Here is a 23,813-nt window from a genome sequence, read left to right as displayed (position 1 = left end):
AGTTAAATATTTCAAAAAGTTCAATGATTGGCATGTCATGGACTAGAGAGGTGGACCCCTCAAAATGCTAAGGACAAAGATTGGCAAAAGCTCAAGACTCTTCATTTCTATTTTAGTGATCCAAGATCACATTGAGTCCTTTGGAAAGCCAATACTATTAAAAGGGTATGAGGTGTTGCTTAATGGTCTACTTGCTCAAAGTGCTTAGTGATATTGCTCCAAAACCATCAGCCACTTTCTCATTTGCACATATGTCCAAACCCTAAAGTCAAACTCGGCCCCACTAATTTGATCTATCATACGCCACCGAGTTCACTTGACCTAGCCACTACCGGAAACCCTGCACAATTCGGTCACACCGATACGGATCTCGGTCTCACCAAGATGGCCTTGCAAACTCTTTGTTTCCTGTTGTAATTATTTCGGTCTCACCGAAATGTGCAATCGGTCCCACCGAGTTTGCTTGACCAACTCTCTGTTTACTCTTTGCTGAAATCGGTCTCACCGAGTTTAAGCAATCGGTCTAACACAGATGAGGTTTTGCCCTAACCCTAGCACATCGGTCCCACTGAGTTGATCATGTCGGTCGCACCGAGATTCCTAACGTTCACATTTTGAACTGAATCGGTCTCACCGAGTTCTTCCATTCGGTCTCACCGAGTTGGGTCAAATGTGTGTAACGGTTGGATTTTGTGTGGAGGCTATATATACCCCTCCACCCCTTCTCCATTCAAGAGAGAGCCCTCAGAACGTGCCTACACTTCCACTACTCATTTTCTGAGAGAGAACCACCTACTCATGTGTTGAGACCAAGACATTCCCATCCAAACACAAGAATCTTGATCTCTAGCCTTCCCCAAGTTGCTTTCCTCTCAAATCATCTTTCCACCATAGCCAAATCTGTGAGAGAGAGTTGAGTGTTGGGGAGACTATCATTTGAAGCACAAGAGCAAGGAGTTCATCATCATCACACCATCTATAACCTTTTGGAGAGTGGTGTCTCCTAGATTGGTTAGGTGTCACTTGGGAGCCTCCGACAAGATTGTGGAGTTGAACCAATTTGTTTGTAATGGCAAGGAGATCGCCTACTTCGTGAAGATCTAACCGAGTGAGGCAAGTCCTTCGTGGGAAATGGACATGGTGGGATACACAAAGTTGCTTCTTCGTGGACCGTTCGTGGGTGGAGCCCTCCGTGGACTCACGCAACCATTACCCTTCATGGGTTGAAGGCTCCATCAATGTGGACATACGATATCACCACCTATCGGAACCACGCGAAAAATCTCCGTGTCAGCATTACGTTTGCCTTCTACAAACCCTTCCCTTTACCTTCATATGCAATGTTTTAATTTACGCTACTAAAATCTTAGAATTTCATGTGTAGGTTGATTTCTTGACTTGTGCTAACTTGCTAAAATCTGCCAAGACTTAAAATTGGGAAAAAAAGGCTAGATTTTTATTTGGTCAAATAGTCTAATCACCCCCTCTAGACCTACTTTCGATCCTACAAGTGGTATCATAGCTTTGGTCTTCATTTTCCTTGATTTCCATAGCTTTGGTGATCATAGCCTTGGTTTCACAACCAAGGAGAGTATGGCGTCTAGCGAGGGAAATTACCACCGTAGATGTCCTTAGTTTGATGGTACTAATTTTGCTAGTTGGAAGCATAAGATGAAAATGCATATTCTTGGTCATAACCCCACCGTTTGGGCTATTGTGCGTATTAGCTTGCAAGGTGAATACTTCGAGGATGGAAGAGAACCGGATCGTGAAGCGTCCGTGGAAGAAATGAAGATGTTGCAATACAATGCTCAAGCTTGCGATATTCTTTTCAACAGATTGTGCCCGAAAGAATTCAACAAACTTAGCCGCCTTGAGAATGCAAAGGAAATCTGGGATACTTTGGTTGATATGCACTATGGTACCGAGTCCATCAAGGAATCTAAATTGGACGTGCTTCAAAGTCAACTTGACAAGTTCAAAATGAAGGATGGTGAAGGAGTCGCTGAAATGTACTCTAGGCTTGATCTCGTCACAAATGAGATTGCCGGCTTAGGAAGCGAAGAGATGACCGACAGATTCATCATCAAGAATATCCTAAGAGCCTTGGATGGAAAATATGATACCATGTGCACCTTGATCCAAATGATGCCCAACTGCAAAGACCTCAAGCCAACGGAAGTCATTGGTAGAATTGTTGCTCATGAGATGTTAGTCAAGGATAAGGAAGAGCTTCACAACAAGTCCAGTGGTGCTTGATACCTCTCCAACGTATCTATAATTTTTGATACATCTCCAACCTATTAACCTAGAGCCCAGTGGTGCCAGTTTCTGTTTTTTCCTTGTTTTTGAATTTCACAGAAAAGGAATACCAAACGGAGTCCAAATGGAATAAAACTTTTGCGATGATTTTTCTTGGACCAAAAGACACCCCGGAGACTTGGAGTTCAATTCAGAAGAGCCATGAGGCGGCGACAAGGGGGGAGGGTGCGCCCAGGGGGGTAGGGCACACCCCTTGCCTTGTGGGCCCCTCGTGACCCCCCTGACCTAGTTCTGCCTCCTATATATTCACATACATACCCAAACCACCTGAAGTATCCAAAAAACACTTTTCCACCGCTGCAACCTTCTGTTCCCATGAGATCCCATCTTCGGGCCTTTTTCGGCATCCTACTGAAGGGGGGATTCGATCATGGAGGGCTTCTACATCAACTCTATTGCCCTTCCGATGAAGCGTGAGTAGTTTACCTCAGACCTACGGGTCCATAGCTAGTAGTTATATGGCTTCTTCTATCTCTTTGATTCTCAATACCATGTTCTCCTCGATGTTCTTGGAGATCTATCCGATGTAATCTTCTTTTGCGGTTTGTTTGTCAAGATCCGATGAATTGTGGAATTATGATCAGCTTATCTATGAATAGTATTTGAATCTTCTCTGGATTCTTTATGCATGATTTGATATCTTTGTAATTCTGTTCGAACTATCGGTTTGGTTGGCGAACTAGATTGTTTTTTCTTGCAATGGGAGAAGTGCTTAGCTCTGTGTTCAATCTTGCGGTGTCATTTCCCAGTGAAAGTAGGAGCAGCAAGGCACGTATTATATGATTTCCATGCAGGATAAAAATATGGGGTTTACATCATATTGCTTGAGTTTATTCCTCTACATCGTGTCATCTTACTTAATGCATTACTTTGTTTTTCATGAACTTAATACTCTAGATGCAGGCAGGAGTCGGTCGATGTGTGGAGTAATAGTAGTAGATGCAGGCAGGAGTCGGTCTACTTGACACGGACGTGATGCCTATATTTCATAATTATTGCCTTAGACATCGTTATAACTTTGCGCTTTTCTATCAATTACTCAACAGTAATTTGTTCACCCACCGTATTATTTGTTATCTTGAGAGAAGCCTCCAGTTAAACCTATGGCCCCCGGGTCTATTTTCCATCATATAAGTTTCCGATCTACTATTTTGCAATTTTTTTATTTCCGATCTATAAACCAAAAACCCAAAAATATTTACTTTATCGTTTGTTTAGTTTTATCTATCTCTATCAGATCTCACTTTTGCAAGTGATCGTGAAGGGATTGACAACCCGTTTATCACGTTGGGTGCAAGTTGTTTGATTGTTTGTGCAGGTATTGGTGATTTGTGCGTTTTCTCCTGCTGGATTGATACCTTGGTTCTCTAACTGAGAGAAATACTTATCTCTACTTTGCTGCATCACCCTTTCCTCTTCAAGGGAAAAACCAACGCAAGCTCAAGAAGTAGCAGGAAGAATTTCGGGCGTTGTTGCTGGGAAGATCTACGCCAAGTCAAGACATACCAAGTACCCATCATAAAACTCTCATCTCTTGCATTACATTATTCACCATTTGCCTTTCGTTTTCCTCTCCCCACTTCTAAAATGATTTTCGAAAAGATTTGCCCTTTTCTTTCACACCCCTTCCGTTCGTCTTCTTCGTTGCTTTTTTGTTTGCCTGTTTGTTAGATTGGTTTGTTGCTACCATGTCTGAATCTAGGGAGGTTATCGTTAAAAATCCTGAGGAAAAACTTGGATCTTGTTCTTTGGATCATGAAATTGAAACTGCTCCTAATTACAAAACAGAAAAAATTCATGTAGGAGAAGGTAATATTATTGGAAAGAGTGTTATTCAAGAATTCTTTGATTCTGCGGGATCTATGCCTATTAATAAAAGATCTATTCTTCTTGATACAAACTGTTATGTGGATGCCATTGTTATGCTCGTTGAGAAATTACAAAGAAAATTTGTGCATATTCATCCTGCTTTGCGAAAGGTGTTTTATGAACTTCCCAATATTAATCATCCAATGGCTAAAAAGATTGCACCATTATCCTTATGCATGAATTGATTTTATAATACAAGAAGCAAGGGTTATTTTTGCTCTGTATAAAAAATATGTTGAACACCCTCCGATTGAATATATACTCAATGATAAAGAAACTATGTGTAGTTTGGAATCTAGGGATTATCAATCTACTAGTGAAAATCTTTGGAGGAGAGTTCCTTACTCAGAAATCTCTCAAGCTTTGTACCTTGAGGCTTATGAGGAGTTTGATTGGATTACAAGGGAAATTTATGTAGGATTTAATATGGATTGGTTGAATAAGATGAGGAAGGAACCCGTTAGAAACGAGATACGTGTTTTATATGATGATATATATGGTGATGATCCCGACTATGGGTTTATGATATACCAATCAAAGTCCTTTTCATGATTTAAGTTCATCTAATCGGAGGGAAATAAAGGAAAGGATAGATTTACTAAGACGAGTTTTGGCAGATTTGATGAGGAATGAACTGCATACCAAAGATGACAATACCTAGATCTATTTGTGTTTTTGTGCCTAGCTAAGGGCGTTAAACAATAGTGCTTGTTGGGAGGAAACCCAATTTTATTTTTGTTCTTTGATTTTTGGTTCTGTTTTTCAATAAATAATTCATCTATCCTCTGGTTAGATGTGTTTTGGTTTTTTAATTAGTGTTTGTGCCAAGTAAGACCTTTGGGATGGCTTACGGTGATAGTTGTTTTGATCTTGCTAAAAAACAGAAACTTTTGCACCCAGGAAAATAATTTTATTTTTTTACAGAAGCATGATTTTAATCTGATTCTTTTTGCACAAGATTGGTAAAAAAATCCCAGGTTGTCCTAAGTTTTCAGGATTTTTGGAGTTACATAAGTATTCGAGAGTTACAGATTACTACAGATTGTTATGTTTTTGACATATTCTGTTTTCTATGTGTTGTTTGCTTATTTTGATGACTCTATGGGTAGTTGTCGGTGTCAAAACCAGCAGATCTCGGGTAGGGGGTCCCGAACTATGCGTCTAAGGTCGATGGTAACAGGAGACAGGGGTCACAATGTTTACCCAGATTCGGGCCCTCTCTATGGAGGTAATACCCTATTTCCTGCTTCATTGATCTTGATGAATATGAGTATTACAAGAGTTGATCTACCATGATATCATGGCTAAAACCCTAGAAGTCTAGCCTGTATGACTACGATTATGATCGTTGGCCTCTACGGACCTAGCCCTCCGGTTTATATAGACACCGGATGGATCTAGGGTTACATAAAGTCGGTTACAGAGAAGGGAATCTTCATATTTGGTCGCCAAGTTTGCCTTCCACGCCAAGGAGAGTCCCATCCGGACATGGGTAGAGTCTTCGCTCTTTGTATCTTCACAACCCATCAGTCCGGCCCATGGCTAACAGGCCGGACGCCCGAGGACCCCTTAGTCCAGGACTCCCTCAGTAGCCCCTGAACCAGGCTTCAATGACGAGGTGTCCGGCGCGCAGATTGTCTTCGGCATTGCAAGGTGGGTTCCCCTTTCTGAATACTCCAAGATAGTCTTCGGACGCAACGAACGTGTCCGGATCTGCAACACATGTACCGCACACACAACCGCAGAGAGTATAATATTTCACAAGTCCAATCCGCTGACAACTTTTTGCAATGTGACATCATGTCTGACCGGTCTTTACTTCGAACCGTTTTCATCTGCCGTTCCACGTTTCGAGATGCGGTTTTCATTGGCATGTCTTGTCAAAGCAGAGATCGTGTCCCCTTATTGCGGGATTCTCATCAATACGGGCGTGGGTAATCCAACCGTGCCGTTTGCACTACCCTTGGGAATAGGCGAGTTTTAAGGCGAGTGGGGAGGCGCTTGATATTCACTGCCTTTATAAGGAGATAAGGATTCCCCTTCTTCACCCACGCCTTCTCTCTCTCTGCCCTTCCATTCTTGAGCTCCAGCACCCAAGTACTCATCTTTTTGCCTCAAGAAAGCACTCAACCATGTTCGGATCTGGAGGGCAACGCAAGTGGATGGCCTCCTCCGTCAAGGAGAAGGACATCACTGAGCTTCGGGAGGCTGGGTATTTGGCGAAAGAAATCACCCACCGGCTTCCGGCCAAGGGGCAAGTCATCCCCACCCGGAAGCCCAATGAGAGGGTGGTGTTCATCCCCCATTTCGTCTGCGGGTTAGGGTTTCCTCTCCACCCTTTCGTCCGCGGACTTATGTTCTATTACGGGCTAGATTTCCATGATCTAGCCCCAAACTCCTTCCTCAACATCTCGGCATTCATTGTCGTGTGCGAGGCCTTCCTCCGCATTCCTCCCCACTTCGGACTATGGCTCAAGATCTTTAACGTGAAGCCGAAGGTGGTGGATGGCCAACACGCGGAGTGCGGAGGTGCCATGGTGAGCAAGATGCTCAATGTCACATGGCCCAAAGGTATTTTTGTGGAGACCGTCAAAGAGTGGCAGAAACTGTGGTTCTATATCACAGAGCCCCGCGACGCCACCTGGGCCGCGGCTCCCGAGTTCAAATCCAGAGCTCCAATGCGGCTCACCTCCTGGATAGATAAGGGCCAAATTGGTCTTCGTCGGACGAACTGATAGTGCTACAAACGCGCATCCAAAGTATGGTGGATACAAACATCAAGCTCGTCAACGTGATCCAGGTGATGCTAGTTCGCCGGATCCTTCCATGCCAGAGCCGAACATGCCCTTTATGGGAATTTGATCCGGAGAAGCACCAGACCTTGGAGAGGCTCTTCGGAACCACTCACGAAGATGTCTGGAAGTTGCTCTTTAAGGGCAATGAGATGTCGCCGGACATAGACTCAGACCGCGGGCACGATCTTGCCCATCCTGCCAGTGTGGTAAGTCTTTCTCGTCTCAAGGTGCATCATGTATTTGCTTGTTCAAGGAAGATATCTAAAACTTCACTATTTATTTTTTCAGGTATGGACTGAGAAAGCGGAGCGGATTCGGTGTCCGGCTCCGCTGCCCGAGGAACCAGTCATCCCACTCCTGGCGAAGATGCTGGTTCCGGCGCCCTACAAGGCGCCGGAGAAGAAGGCCAAGAAGAAGGCCAAGGGGGCCAAAAGTGGCCCTCACCGCAAAGGAGCTTCAGACATGTCGTCCGAAGACAAGACTCGCCCCTCTGCCGCCGAAGACGAGGAGGAGGAGGAAGAAAGCAACTCTCCCCTTGATGGGGGAAGGAAGAAGAGGGCGGCCTCCACAAATCTGGAGGCGGAGGCGCCCAAGAGGGGGAAGGGCCCCCTCGCGGATAACTCCGTGTGGGACGTCGACAGCAGCCCAGAGCGACGCCCCCGAAGCAAGCCCCTGGCCGCATCATAAGTGCTAAAAACCATATACGTCCATGTATCCGGCCTCTCCTCTTCATGGTATTATCATGTTAAATTATGCTATTGCAGTCCGGCCCATGACAGCTCCCTGCGATCCTCATCAGGAGATTCGATGGATTCAAAGGCGATGGCCAGCGAGTCATCGCCGGCCGCTCACTGTCCCAAGGCCAAGGGCGACGACAAGGTGCTATCCCAGAGGACCTTCCCAGGCCAGGGAGAGGATCAGGAGGCCATCATGGTGGCGCCGGAGGGCGACACCGCGGTCGCCGAACACCTAGGGGAGCAGATCCCCATGGAGACTGGCGATGGGGGCCGTGTTCATTTCGGCCCTCAGCCGAATACGGTTCCGGAGACCTATACGGCTCCGGAATCCGGCGAGCAGCCTCCTTCAAGAGATGGAGGTGTACCTATCCCGCTAGTGACCTCTGTCCAAGCAGAGGCACTAGATAATCTGCTGGAAGCACTACGTGGCGCTTCCATTGTGGATGAACACCGTATCCTTATGGGTACGGTGATTGAGAAGGTTCAGTCCGTCAAGAGTGGACTAACCGAAGCCTGCTTCAGCCTCCTAACAGGCTTTGAGGTAAGCGACGCAAAAGAAAAAGTCACAATATAGACAGTAGCCCCTGAGACAGTGTCCGGTGTTCGGAAAGAAAAACCGGGCAGAGGATCAATTTGTTCACAGGAAACTAACTAAGGAGGTCTTATATGAATAAGCAGGCGTCGTTGCTGGCCGCAACCTCTCATGTTGCGGAGGTCTCCAGACCAAAAGCAAAGTCTGGAGCGGGCCGAAGAAGAGCTCGGCCTTGTAAAAAGGAAGCTGGAGGACAAGCAAGGTATGTTGCGTCTTGCTGTATACTGAGAAGAATGAATGATGTGTAGTGACCGTAGTGCCGTAATATTTGTAGGAGCGGCAACCGAGGTTGAGGTCCTTAAAAAGGCCCTGGCCGAAGCCGAGGAGAAAGCCGCCAAGGAACAAGCCGCTTGTAAGAAGCACGAGGCCAGGCTTAATGAGGTCCAGCAGGAGCTCCAGGATGCCGTGAAAAAATGCGAGACCTTGGAGCGCGATGTTTCGGCTCAAGAGACCGAACTCGCCAAGGCTTGCCAAAGCGCAGAAGAGGCCCGGGTTGAAGCCCAAGGCGCCCTCCAGGAGATCCCGGATGCCAAGAAAATCGCGGCAGGTAAGGCGTCTAGTATGCAAAGCAAGTATGTAAAGAAGAAGTATTTCTTATTAACCCGGATTCGGAGTTCTCCAGGGGCGTTTGCGGATCTGCCGCGCAGTGTTTCTGATGTTGCAGAATTCTTCCGAGCCAGAGAAGGGAGCTCAACGGAAAAGCTGTTCTAGTCGCAATACCTTGTGCCAGAACATCTGGTGCCCTTTAGCGATCAGGTAAAACAGCTGGTCGAGCTGCATTGGGTGGCCGAACTGGCCATGAAGGATTTCATAATCCGGCTGTGGCTTGCCGAAGCTACACCCAGCAGCCACTTCGGTCTCGTGAAGCGGCTGGTGAATGACTGCCCTCGGTTGGACATCATCAAGCAGTCGGTCTGCATCGAGGGCGCGCATATGGCCTTCGCCCACGTCAAGGTGTGGTGGGCAAAGATGGGCGCCATCAAGCTTGTGACCGAGGGACCACCTGAGGGCAAGGAGCACCGCATGCCCGAGCGGTATTTTGGAGACGTCTGGGAGGGGTCTCGTATTGTGGCGATGCAATGTGTGCAAGGCATTATTTTTGAATGAATACAATCATGTTGTCTCTGCCTTGTATGATGAAACAAAGTCGTTATGTAATATAATGTTTGTTTAAAAAATTTCACCTCCTGTGCGGCCCTGTTGTATGAAATCTGGGAGTTGGCCAGTCGTCGGCTTTTTCCCCCATGTAGGTAGTACGGGGGTGTTCGGGATGTAATCTAAACACTCTTGATCCAATTGTTTGGTCCTTGAAGGAGGTGTTTAGCGCAACGAACCAGGTAATCGGACTATGCAGCTTTAGCACTCTCACTTAGCCATAGGAGTTTGACAATAAAAATATAGGCGCAGCCCCTAGTATCCGAACTAGGATGCTGTAAATGCCTGATTGGGTAAGTACGGATCCTTCGCGTAATGCGAAAAAAATCTCTAAAGATTTGAGACCTCCGAAGAGCTGACCGGCTCTCGCCGCATCATGACAGTCAGTTTTTGGCTTTCTCTACTGAGGTGCTCATCCGGGTAAACCACGGCACAATCGCTGTAGTTCTCCCTTTACTACCCTAGCCGATACAACATAACATAAGGTAGCAAGCACAGGAGTCGGGCAACCCAACTATTGACCAAAGACATGATTCGAAGCCAATGCATATAGTGCTAAATTCGGGGTGCCGAACTATACTACGAAATTGTTCGGACTTTGTTGCCGTACTGCGGGGCGCTATGAAGCCCGTGGCAAATTGAAACGTACCAAAGTGTACGGGTGTTATCAAAAAAGAAAAGAAGAAAGAAGGAAGGGTAGTAAGCTAGAGCCACAGAATTTGGGCCGCAAACTGTTTCCATTATAATTTTATTAATACGTCAAAGTGCATTTGTACAAGTAGTGCAATAAGCAACAGGCTATTTAATATGCCACAACCAAGGGAGAGCTGCGTGTGGGTCCTGCAAACAGGTAGAGTGATTGTTAAAGAGACCACCTAAAGATTCCCCTATACGTCCATGCTTACTGCCATCTTGGTGCATTTATCCTTCCAAAGGACCTGTGATTAGGCCATCAGGGACATGTGGAAAAGGAACCTGAAAAGGAGAAAAAAGGAAACAGTGAAAGTATGTGTGTCCAGGGGCGGCCGAGCCATATTGTGGATCACAAGCTAGTTATGCCTCCGTCTATGGCCATGGTATTTTGAGTGCGTAGTTATGTACGCGCGGTACGAACGCCGCCACTTGATCGGGACTGGGACGGAGGCCAAATTGCTAGTCGAGCTCTTGACGAGCCGAGCTGTCCTGCTGGAGAATAGTCCGGACTCTCTTGACAGTGTCCGGGAGCTCGGCCGCCGAATTAAGGTTCTGCTTGAAAAGGCCGCTCTGTATTTCTACTGCTAAGGCAACAGTGTGCTCTTCGGTACAGAGGGAGCGTTTCGTGTTTCCATTAACTGTTATGACGCCACGTGGCCCGGGCATCTTGAGGTTGAGATAAGCATAGTGTGTCACCGCATTGAATCGAGCAAATGCGGTTCGCCCAAGCAGTGCGTGATAGCCGCTGCGGAAGGGGACGATATCGAAGATTAACTCTTCACTTCCGAAGTTGTCCGGAGATCCGAAGACAACCTCTAGTGTGATTGAGCCCGTACAGCGGGCCTCTACACCTGGTATGACTCCTTTAAAGCTAGTATTTGTGGGCTTGATCCGTGATGGATTAATGCCCATTTTCAGCACTGTATCCTGATAGAGCAGGTTGAGGCTGCTGCCACCGTCCATTAGGACTCGCGTCAGGTGGAATCCATCAATTATTGGGTCAAGGACCAGTGCAGCCAAACCATCGCGACGGATACTGGTCAGATGATCCCGACGATCGAAGGTGATCGGGCATGATGACCATGGATTAAATTTTGGGGCAACTGGCTCTATCGCATAGACGTCCCTGAGTGCGCGCTTGCGCTCCCTCTTGGGGATGTGGGTAGCGTATATCATGTTCACTGTTTTGACCTGAGGGGGAAACTTCTTCTATCCCCCTGTGTTTGGTGGCTGGGGCTCCTCATCATCGTCCTCGATTTGCGATCCCTTCTCCTTGTTCTCCGCATTTAACTTGCCGGCCTGTTTAAAAACCCAACAATCCCTGTTGGTATGGTTGGCTGGTTTTTCTGGGGTGCCATGGATCTGGCATGGACGATCGAGTATGCGGTCCAAACTGGATGGCCCCGAGTTGTTTCTTTTATATGGCTTCTTCCACTGACCGGACTTGGAGCCACTGAAACCGGCATTGACTGTAGTGTCATCAGTGTTATCACCATTGCTTTGACGTTTGTGCCTGTTGCCTCGGAGCTTGCCGTTGCTGTTTTTAACCTCGGAGATGCCTGCTTCACTTGCCGTGTTTTTGCTACGGGCCAGCCAACTATCCTCACCCGCACAAAAGCGGGTCATGACTGCCGTGAGGGCCGCCATGGACTTCGGCTTTTCTTGGCTGAGGTGGCGGGCGAGCCATTCATCGTGGATGCTGTGCTTAAAGGCCGCTAGGGCTTCGGCATCCGGACAGTCGATGGTCTGGTTCTTTTTAGTTAGGAACCTAGTCCAGAATTCCCTGGCTGACTCTCCGGGCTGTTGAACTATGTGACTTAAGTCATTGGCATCTGGTGGCTGGACATATGTACCTTGGAAGTTGTCGCGGAAGGCGTCTTCCAAATCCTCCCAACTGCCAATAGAGTTTTCAGGCAGACTGTTTAGCCAATGCCGAGCTGGCCCTTTGAGTTTTAACGGGAGGTATTTGATGGCGTGGAGGTCATCTCCGCGGGCCATATGGATATGGAGAAGAAAATCCTCGATCCACACTGCGGGATCAGTTGTTCCATCATATGATTCAATATTCATGGGTTTACACCCTTCTGGGAATTCATGCTCCATTACTTCGTCAGTGAAGCAAAGAGGGTGTGTGGCGCCTCTATATCGGGCCACATCGCGACATAGCTCCGATGGAGTCCGTCTATGGTTTCCGGCCCGGGCGTGACTAGGCTAGTTACGTCCGAGTAGATAGTCGTCGCCGCGTGTCGGGGCACGTCCTCGCGATCCGTAGATCAATCTGCTATGTCCTGCTCTACTGTCCAGGTCCTGTTGAAGATCATATGTATAACCGTGAGCTGTTTTATCTCTTCCTTTACGATGAGGCGGGGCGGGCTGGTGTTCGTCTTGAGTTGCTTCTTTATCCCGACCACGTGGTGGTCGGTCAGCCGCATTGCGTGATGATGGTACAGGCTCCGGCGCCTCATCATCAAACCATGGTAGAAATTTGCGCTCCGGGTAGCTTTTGGTTGGGCGCTTGAGGCCGTATTCTTCCGCTGCTAGGACATCAGTCCATCTATCGTTGAGCAGATCTTGGTCAGCTTGAAGTTGCTGCTGCTTCTTTTTCAGGATCCTTGCAGTGGCTATTAGCCGACGCTTAAAGCGCTCCTGCTCGAGAGGTTCCTCAGGCACGATAAAATTCTCATTGCCCAGGTTCACCTCATCCTCGGAGAGTGGAAGATAATTACTATCCTCTGAGTCGTCGTTTATGGCCTGTTCATCAGGGCTAACTTGCCCGTTTTCCCGTTCCTCCTGTTCGGAAGTTACCTCAACAGGGTCTTCATTATCTTCGGCATCGTCCGGAGTATTGTTTTCTCCCGTGCCGGTATTGCTATCTTTTCCACGACGTCACTTAGAGTGGCGCCGCTGACGCCGGCATTTTGGCTGTATCTCAGGAGGTTTATCCTCGATTGGATCTTCTTTGTCATCGTTGTTAGTTCTTTTAAGTGTGTCCACCATGTACATGTCGTAAGAAGAGGTTGCCGTCTAGCGTCCGCTAAACGACGGGTTTTGGCCCTGCTCCTCATCGGCATCGTCATCTATACCATCGATGTCTTTGGAGCCGTAATCGAGCATGTTGGTTAAGTCTTCGACAGTGGCTATGAAGTGGGCGGTGGGTGGGAAGCGAAATTCTCCGTCATCAGCCTCCAGTTCGAACCGGATATAATTTGGTTGTGAGCCCCCCCGCTAAGGATAGTGCTTTTAACGAGTTTAACACTTCGCCCAAAGGCGAGTGTCGAAAGATGTCCGCGGAGCTGAATTCAATGATCGATGGCTGGTCGAGCTCGATGCACGTGGACGCACATGGTTCGGAACCTGTAGCCGGAAACGAGTCCGTGGCTCCGGTGACACAGATTCCATTCGAGGTTGAGTCTGTGTGCAGCTCTGACGCCGCTGGGACTGCGGCATCCGTGGCGGGGTTGAGCTTCCCGTCTTCGGATTTCGCTATCTGCTCCGGATCTAAGGCCAGAGCAGTTACAGGTGCTATCTCCTGGGTATGGTCCGATGACAGATTTAAGTCATGTTCATCATGGTGACGGGGAGGGACTGCCATGGTCTCAAATCCGTCGAAGATCAAGTCTCCGCGGATATCCGCGACGTAGTTCAAACTCCCGAATCTGACCTGACGGGCAGGGGCGTAGCTGTCGATCTGCTCCAGATGGCCAAGCGAGTTGGCCCGCAGGGCGAAGCCGCCGGACACGAAGATCTGTCTGGGGAGGAAGACTTCTCCTTGGACAGCATTGTTGTAGATGATTGAAGGGGCCATCAAACTTTTTGAGGATGGCATAGTGGAACTCTCAATGAAAGCACCAATGTCGGTGTCAAAACGGGCGGATCTTGGGTAGGGGGTCCCGAACTGTGCGTCTACGGTCGATGGTAACAGGAGACAGGGGACACAATGTTTACCCAGGTTCGGGCCCTCTCTATGGAGGTAATACCCTACTTCCTGCTTGATTGATCTTGATGAGTATGAGTATTACAAGAGTTGATCTACCACGAGATCGTAATGGCTAAAACCCTAGAAGTCTAGCCTGTATGACTACGATTATGATCGTTGGCCTCTATGGACCCAGCCCTCCGGTTTATATAGACACAAGAGATCTAGGGTTACATAAAGTCGGTTACAGAGAAGGGAATCTTCATATTTGGTCACCAAGCTTGCCTTCCACACCAAGGAGAGTCCCATCCGGACACGGGTAGAGTCTTCGGTCTTTGTATCTTCACAGCCCAACAGTCCGGCCCATGGCTAACAGGCCGGACGCCTGAGGACCCCTTAGTCCAGGACTCCCTCAGTAGTACCGGGGGGTATTAACCATGGAAAAGTTGGAATACAGTAGATATTATACCAATATAAATAAATAATGAGTTCACAACAGTACCAAAAGTGGTGATTTATTTTCTTATACTAACAGAGCTTATGAGATTTTCTGTTAAGTTTTGTGTTGTGAAGTTTTCAAGTTTTGGGTAAGGATTTGATGGAATATGGAATAAGGAGTGTCAAGAGCCTAAGCTTGGGGATGCCAAAGGCACCCCAATGTAATATTCAAGGACAACCAAGAGCCTAAGCTTGGGGATGCCCCGTAAGGCATCCCCTCTTTCGTCTTCGTCTATCAGTAACTTTACTTGAGGCTATATTTTTATTCACCACATGATATGTGTTTTGGTTGGAGCATCTTGTATGATATGAGTCTTTTCTTTTTAGTTTGCCACAATCATCCTTGTTGTACACACCTTTTGAGACGGACAAACATGAATCGTGATTTATTAGAATACTCTATGTGCTTCACTTATATCTTTTGAGCTAGGCAATTTTGCTCTAGTGCTTCACTTATATCTTTTTAGAGCACGGCGGTGGATTTATTTTATAGAAATTGTTGAGCTCTCATGCTTCACTTATATTATTTTGAGAGTCTCTAAACAACATGGTAATTTGCTTTGGTTATAAATTTAGTTCTAATATGATAGACATCCAAGAGGGGTATAATAAACACTTCCATATAAAGTGCGTTAAATACTATGAGAAGTTTGATTCCTTATGATATTTTTGAGATATAAAGATGGTGATATTAGAGTCATGCTAGTCAGTAATTCTGGATTGTAGAAATACTTGTGTTAAAGTTTGTAATTCTCGTAGCATGCACGTATGGTGAACCGTTATGCGATGAAGTCGGAGCATGATTTATTTATTGATTGTCTTCCTTATGAGTGGCGGTTGGGGACGAGCGATGGTCTTTTCCTACCAATCTATCCCCATAGGAGCATGTGCATAGTACTTCATTTCGATAACTAATAGATTTTTGCAATAAGTGATGAGGACATCAATACCATTGTTACACCCACAACCCCTATTGCTACATATACTGGACAAATTACTAGAGCTCACGCACGCCAATTAAATTATCAGGTACTTTCATTTCTTGGTAATGATTCTAATGTTCATGAGAATATGATGCTTCCTAAATTGGATACATTTGTTTTGCTTACAAATGAAGGGCCTGGCATGGATAAGAGGGATGAACACTGGAGCAAGACCAAGCATGGAGATGATGGCATGCGCAAGCGTAACAAGAACGGAGTTACAAGTGATGATTTCAGGACTTTGAAGCCACCATAATGAGTGCATATACAAGATGCCACTTTATAAATTTCTTCCAAAGGCTATCCTAGGTGCTGCGTCACCTTATTATTGGGCCAGGCCCAGGTAATTTCAAAATACTTAAGTATAGGCAGTTTTTAGAGTCCGTATGTGTGGGGAAACAAGAGTTAGGGTTGGTTTCGGACCCCTCCTCCAAGGGCCAGGAAATTCCCCCTCTTCCTCCATATATACAACCCTTAGGGCGTCGTCTAGACTTCGGGTTTTGTTTAGATTAAAAGTTCGCCATAGCTGCAACTTCGCGTACTTCGTTTGTGTTCAACAACCAGACGAAGACGTCATAGAACCCCACCTTCATTAATAAAGCTTTCCTCTTATATTTGCAATATCCAGATTGCAATCTCAATTTCTTGCTTGTTCTTCGTTTGCTCGCTGGAAATAGACCCTTGTGGTCAGGTTGATCGTGCTCCGGCGTGGTCAATAACCCTTAGGAAGTTGGTTTAGCGATTGCTAAGGCGCGACATCTTCACACGTTCATAGTCGGATCGTCGAAGTCGACTCCCACAGAAACGATAGCAATCTCATTGAAACATCGGGACACCTAGGCCTCTATCAAGTGGTATCAGATTTCCAGGTTGCTCGGTGAGACTTTACAGTTTTTCGTAGTTTAGATCGAGTCTGTTCTTCATACCTACAGTCCACTGAGCCTTTGCATATCCGAACCAATCTGAGCCTTTGCATAATCTTTTTAGCGTTTTGCTTTGTTGAATTTGCGGTTGCATCGTCGTGTCTAGTTGCTGGTCTTAGCATCTAGACCTTTAGAGTTTCGAGTTCTGTCACAGTTTGTCACGCCGCAGCCACACCATCTTCATCGCTGTTGACATATACCACCACCGCTGCCATATCCTACCACCGCTACCATATACCATCACCACTGCCATATCCTACCACCGCTACCATATACCACCAACCTTGTCATATCCTACCACCGCTGCCATATACCACCACCATTGCCATATACCACCACCGCTGCCATGTCCTACCACCATATATCCACCACCAATCCGAGTTCTTTTCATATAAGGTTTGTTTTCGAGATCCATCTATTTTCCGATTCATGTTTCCTTGCCAGAGAAGGTTTCGAAAAAAAACTCTGGAGACCCCCGGGCAGTTTTTAGGACAAACTTCGGCTGGTGAAAATATTTTACCTATGATGTTTCTAGGCTTTTCTTAGTCTTTTGAGACACGTGCCATCAGAGTGATTTTTTATCGCACTTTTTGGTCGTCGCTGCCCTGATTTCTGAAAAATAGTAATTTTTTTGTGCCTATCCTGTTATTTTGACTTGGGAAGAGTTTTGAGACACTTGCCATTATAGTGATTTTCGCGAAAAAAAGAGGAGCGCAAAAAGGAGCGCAAAAAAAAGAGCACAAGAAAGAGAGAGCGAAAGAAAAAAATCCAGAGTGGGCTTTTCCCTTGTTTCTGTGTCGCGCCATGATTTTGTTAGTGTTCTAGGCTCGCGTCTCTAGTACGGTCTAGCCTAGGACTAGCACAGTACCGTTGTTGAGCGTTTATTCAACTTTGCACCTCTGAATTGATTATTGCTGACCCTTTTTGCTACCATATTATAAGCCTTCCCAGCTCCACATACATCTACGTCGTGCATTTGACTCTCCCTGGTAATCGCTCTATCCAAGCGTTTTGAGTTTTTGACTACAACGGTTGCCAATCACCACCTGCTGCTTGGTAAGAGCTGGTACGAATTTGCGATTCGCTTGACGGATTTGTGACACACCAATGCCACTTCCTAGTAGTCTGTAGCATCATATTCTTGTGTGTTTCTATTGCTGCTAACCAAGTCAGGATCACAAGCCGACGAGACTGACTGGGAGAACATGACGAACAACGAGTTACATGATGAGTTTCAGCAAATGATGAGTGGACAGGTGAAAGATGTGCTAAACAGATTTGAAGAGGCCTAGAGAAGATAGATGGCATTGAGAAGGCGTTCAAAACAAAGCTCGATAACAAGTTTAATGAATTGCTCGCGCATCTTCCACAACCACCGCCCGCTGCACCTCTCGCACCTCCACATCAACAACAACAACATCGCCTTCCAAATCAAGTGGGACGAGCACTGCGCGTTCCCCTTGAGCCTGGTCAAAATTCTGGTGCCGTTGTACCTACTGTTGACGCTTCTGTACCTCCTACTGCTACTGCAGAGGTGGGGGACCATTACGAGGATGAGGTTGATCAAAATCAGAACTACGTACAACCACTAGTACCAACACCACCAGGTCGTCCTCATGCATATCATCGCAACAGTAGGGCTGCACCACCCCCTGAGGTACGAGATCATGACCATCTTCCTAAACTAAATTTGAATATTCCACCATTTGAGGGTAGATATGTTCCTGATATATATCTTACTTGGGAGTTAGAAACTGGAGAACGTTTTACATGTTTACAATATCCTGAGGAGAGACGTGTTCCTGCTGCTGTTTATGCTTTCACTAGTTTTGCATGTGTTTGGTGGTCTGAACATTGCAGATTATATCATATTCCAGCTATTGGGCTGCTTTGAAAACTACTATGCGTACTCGTTGGGTTCCACCATATTATCAACGTGAATTACTCAAAAAATTGCAGTGTTTAAGACAAGGAAAAAATTCTGTAGAAGAATAATATCAACAATTACAAACTGGAATTATTACATGTGGTATTGTTGAGGATAATGAAGCTATGCTTGCACGTTTTATGGATGGATTAAATAAAGAGATTTAGACCATTCTAGAGTATAAGGAGTATAATAATATCACTCGTTTATTCCATCTTGCTTGCAAAGCTGAACATGAAGTGCAGGATCAACATGCATTGGCGTGAACTAACTTTTCTGCAGGTCGACCTTCATCATGGACACCGCGTGCATCCTCTACTCCCACACGTCCTCCTGCCGCACCACGGACTTCAGCCGCCAATTCCATCCGAGATACAAGAAAACAGGCACCACCACCACCATCTGCCAGGAGTACACCTTCCGGTTCCGCATAGAGCTCTTCTTCATCCATGGCATCAACAGGGCAAACACATGATATTATTTGTCGTCGTTGCAAGGGTGGAGGTCATTATGCAAGAGAATGCCCATCTAAGCATGTGATGATTGCTACTGAGGATGGTGGGTATGAGTCCGCTAGTGACTATGATAAGGAGATTTTGGCTCTTATTACAAGTGAAGAACACGGTGGGGATGATTCTGATCATGAGACACAATACATGGCTCCTGAAGACACTGACAGGTATGAATGTTTAGTTTCTCAATGTGTTTTGAGTGTGCAGGTCACACAAGTTGAGCAAAATCATAGGCATAATTTGTTCCATACAAAGGGGGTTGTGAAGGAACGTTCTGTTCGCGTCATCATAGATGGAGGGAGCTGCACCAACTTGGCTAGGATGGAGATGGTGGAGAAGCTATCTCTCACCACAAGACCACATCCACATCCTTACTATATCCAATGGTTCAATAACAGTGGCAAGGTTAAGGTAACACGTACTATTCATTTGCATTTTAGTATCTCTACATATGCTGATTATGTTGATTGCGATGTGGTACCCATGCAAGCATGTTCCTTATTACTTAGTAGACCATGGCAATTTGATAAAAATTCTGTACACCATGGTAGTAACAATCAATATACTCTTGTTCATAAGGATAAACATATTATTTTGCTTCCTATGTCTCCTGATTCCATTTTGAAAGATGATATTAATAGAGCTAATAAAGCAAAATAGGAGAAAAATAACAGTGAAAATCATATTGTGGCAAAAGAATTTGAGCAACAAATGAAGCCTGATAATAAACTATCTAGTGTTGCTTCTGAAATTAAATTGAAAAGTGCATGTTTACGTGCCACCAAATCTGATATTGATGAGCTAGATTTTAGCAAATCTATTTGCTATGCTTTTGTGTGCAAAGAGGCATTATTTCCATTCGAGGATGTTCCTTCCTCTTTGCCTCCTACTGTTACTAACATTTTGCAGGAGTTCGCTGACGTCTTTCCACAAGACGTGCCACCGGGATTACCAACTATTCGAAGGATTGAGCATCAGATTGACTTAATCCCGGTGCATTGCTACCCAACCGTGCACCATACCGTACATATCCAAAGGAGACGAAGCAGAATATGCGTCAAGTCCAGGAGCTGCTCGACAAATGTTATATACGCGAATCCCTTAGTCCTTGTGTTGTTCCTATTATTCTAGTGCTAAAAAAGGATGGTACATCGCGTATGTGTGTTGATTGTAGAGGCATTAATAATATTACTATTCGTTATCGTCATCCTATTCCTAGGCTAGATGATATGCTTGATGAATTGAGTGGCTCTACCATATTCTCCAAAGTTGATTTGTGTAGTGGATACCATCAAATTCGTATGAAATTGGGGGATGAATGGAAAACAACATTTAAAACTAAGTTTGGATTATATGAGTGGTTAGTCATGCCTTTTGGGTTAACTAATGCACCTAGTACTTTCATGAGATTAGTGAACGAAGTTTTACGTGCTTTCATTAGATGATTTGTGGTAGTCTATTTTGATGATATACTGATTTATAGCAGATCTTTGGAGGAACATTTGGAACATTTACGTACTGTTTTTATTGCTTTATGTGATGCATGTTTGTTTGGTAAACTTGGGAAGTGCACCTTTTGCACCGACCGAGTATCTTTCTTGGCTATGTTGTTACTCCACAGGGAATTGAAGTTGATAAAGCCAAGATTGAAGCTATTGAGAGTTGGCCGCAGCCCAAAACGGTCACACAAGTGAGGAGTTTTCTTGGCCTCGCTGGATTCTATAGACGTTTTGTGAGAGATTTCAGCACCATTGCTGCACCTCTCAATGAGCTTACAAAGAAGGATGTGCCTTTTGTTTGGGGTACCACACAGGAAGAAGCCTTCACGGTATTGAAAGCTAAGTTGACACATGCTCCTTTACTCCAACTTCCTGATTTTAATGACTTTTGAGCTTGAATGTGATGCTAGTGGAATTGGATTATGAGGTGTGTTATTACAAGATGGCAAACCTGTTGCATACTTTTCTGAAAAATTGAGTGTGCCTAGTCTGAACTATTCTACTTGTGATAAGGAATTATATGCTCTTGTTCAGACCATAGAAACATGGCAACATTATTTATGGCCCAAAGAATTTGTTATACATTTTGATCATGAATCTTTGAAACAAACTAAAAGTCAAGCAAAACTGAACCGTAGACATGCTAAATGGATTGAATTCATTGAGACTTTCCCTTATGTCATTAAACACAAGAAGGGTAAATAAAATGTTATTGCTGATGCATTGTCTCATCGTTATACTCTGCTTTCACAACTTGACTTTAAAATATTTGGTTTGGAGACCATCAAAGATCAATATGTGTATGATGCTGAATTTAAAGATGTATTGCAGAATTGTAAGGAAGGGAGAACATTGAACAAGTTCATCGTTAACGATGGATTTGTGTTTCGTGCTAACAGGCCATGCATTCTAGCTAGCTCTGTTCATCTTTTGGTGTTGCAACAAGCGCATGGAGGAGGATTAATGGGACACTTTGGCATGAAGAAGACGGAGGATATACTTGCTACACATTTTTTTTGGCCAAAGATGAGACGGGGTGTTGAGAATTTTGTTGCTTGCTGCACAACATGTCCAAAAGCTAAGTCATGACTCAATCCTCATGGTTTATATATGCCTTTGCCTATACCCAGTGTTCATTGGGAGGATATATCTATGGACTTTGTTTTAGGTTTACCTCGAACAAAGAAGGGGAGGGATAGTATATTTGTTGTCGTGGATAGGTTCATGAAAATGGCACAATTCATACCATGTCATAAAAGCGATGATGCTGTCAATGTTGCTGATTTGTTCTTTCGTGAAATTATCTGCTTGCATGGTGTGCCAAATACTATTGTTTCAGATCCTGATACTAAATTTCTTAGCCACTTTTGGAGATATTCATGGTCTAACATGGGGACTAAACTACTTTTCAGTACTACATGTGACCCCCAAACTGATGGGCAAACTGAAGTAGTAAATAGAACATTGTCTACTATGCTTAGGGCTGTTTTGAAGAATAACAAGAAAATGTGGGAAGAATGCTTGCCTCATATTGAATTTGCTTATAATCGTTCATTGCATTCTACTACTAAGATGTGTCCTTCTGAAATTGTGTATGGTTTCCTTCCTCGTGCACCTATTGATTTGTTGCCTCTTCCATCTTCTGAGAAGGTTAATTTTGATGCTAACCAACATGTTGAATTGATCTTAGAAATGCATGAGTTAACTAAGGAGAACATTGAGGATATGAATGCTAAATATAAACTTGCTGGAGATAAGGGTAGAAAACGAGTTGTCTTTGCACCTGGAGATCTTGTTTGTTTACATTTGCGTAAGGATAGATTTCTCTATTTGTGCAAATCAAACCTAATGCCACGTGTTGATGGTCCATTTAAGGTGTTAGAGAAAATAAATGATAATGCATATAAACCGGAGCTACCTGCAGATTTTGGGGTTAGGCCCACTTTTAACATTGTAGATTTGAAGCCTTATTTGGGTAAGGAAGACGAGCTTCCGTCAAGGACAACTTCATTTCAAGAAGGGTAGGATGATGAGGACATCAATACCATTGTTACACCCACAGCCCCTACTGCTACATATACCGGACTAATTACTAGAGCTCGCGCACGCCAATTAAATTATCAGGTACTTTCGTTTCTTCGTAATGATTCCAATGTTCATGAGAATATGATGCTGCCTAAATTGGATACATTTGTTTTGCTTACAAATGAAGGGCCTGACTTGGATAAGAGGGATGAACACTGGAGCAAGCCCAAGCATGGAGATGATGGCATGCGCAAGGGGAACTAGAACGGAGTTACAAGTGATGATTTCAGGACTTTGAAGCCACCAAAATGAGTGGATGAAGCCTTGGACGAAATATACAAGATGCCACTTTATAAATTTTGTCCAGAGGCTATCCTAGGTGCTACGTCACCTTATTATTGGGCCAGGCCCATGTAATTTCGAAATACTTAAGTATAGGCTGTTTTTAGAGTCCGTATGTGTGGGGAAACAAGAGTTAGGGTTGGTTTCGGACCCCTCCTCCAAGGGCCACGAAATCCCCCCCTCTTCCTCCATATATACAGCCCTTAGGGTGTCGTTTAGACTTTGGGTTTTGTTGAGATTAAAAGTTCGCCATAGCTGCAACTTCGCGTACTTCGTTTGTGTTCAACGACCAGACAAAGACGTCACACAACCCCACCTTCATTAATAAAGCTTTCCTCTTATATTTGCAATATCCAGATTGCAATCTCAGTTTCTTGCTTGTTCTTTGTTTGCTCGCAGGAAATAGACCCTCGTGGTCAGGTTGATCATGCTCTAGCGTGGTCAATAACCCTTAGGAAGTTGGTTTAGTGGTTGCTAAGGCGCGACGTCTTCGCACGTTCGTAGTCAGATTGTCAAAGTTGACTCCCGCAGAAACGATAGTGATCTCATCGAAACATTGGGACAGCTTCGCCTCTATTAATAAGTATGTGAGTTATTTATGACTAATGTTGAGTCCATGGATTATACGCACTCTCATCCTTCCACAATTGCTAGCCTCTCTAGTGTCGTGCAACTTTCGCCGGTACCATACACCCACCATATACCATCCTCAGAACAGCCACCATACCTACCTATTATGGCATTTCCATAGCCATTCCGAGATATATTGCCATGCAACTTTCGATCGTTCCATTTATTATGACACGTTCCATCATTGCCATATTGCTTTGCATGATCATGTAGTTGATATCATATTTGTGGCAAAGCTAGCTTTCATAATTCTTTCATACATGTCACTCATTGCTCATCCCGGTACACCACCGGAGGCATTCATATTGAGTCATATTTTGTTCTAAGTATCGAGTTGTAATTCTTGTGTTGTAAGTAAATAAAAGTGTGATGATCTTCATTATTAGAGCATTGTC

The sequence above is a fragment of the Triticum aestivum genome, chromosome 4D (genome assembly GCF_018294505.1).
Source record: "Triticum aestivum cultivar Chinese Spring chromosome 4D, IWGSC CS RefSeq v2.1, whole genome shotgun sequence".
Taxonomy (NCBI): Eukaryota; Viridiplantae; Streptophyta; class Magnoliopsida; order Poales; family Poaceae; genus Triticum; species Triticum aestivum.
Note: the sequence above shows the minus strand (reverse complement) of the source record.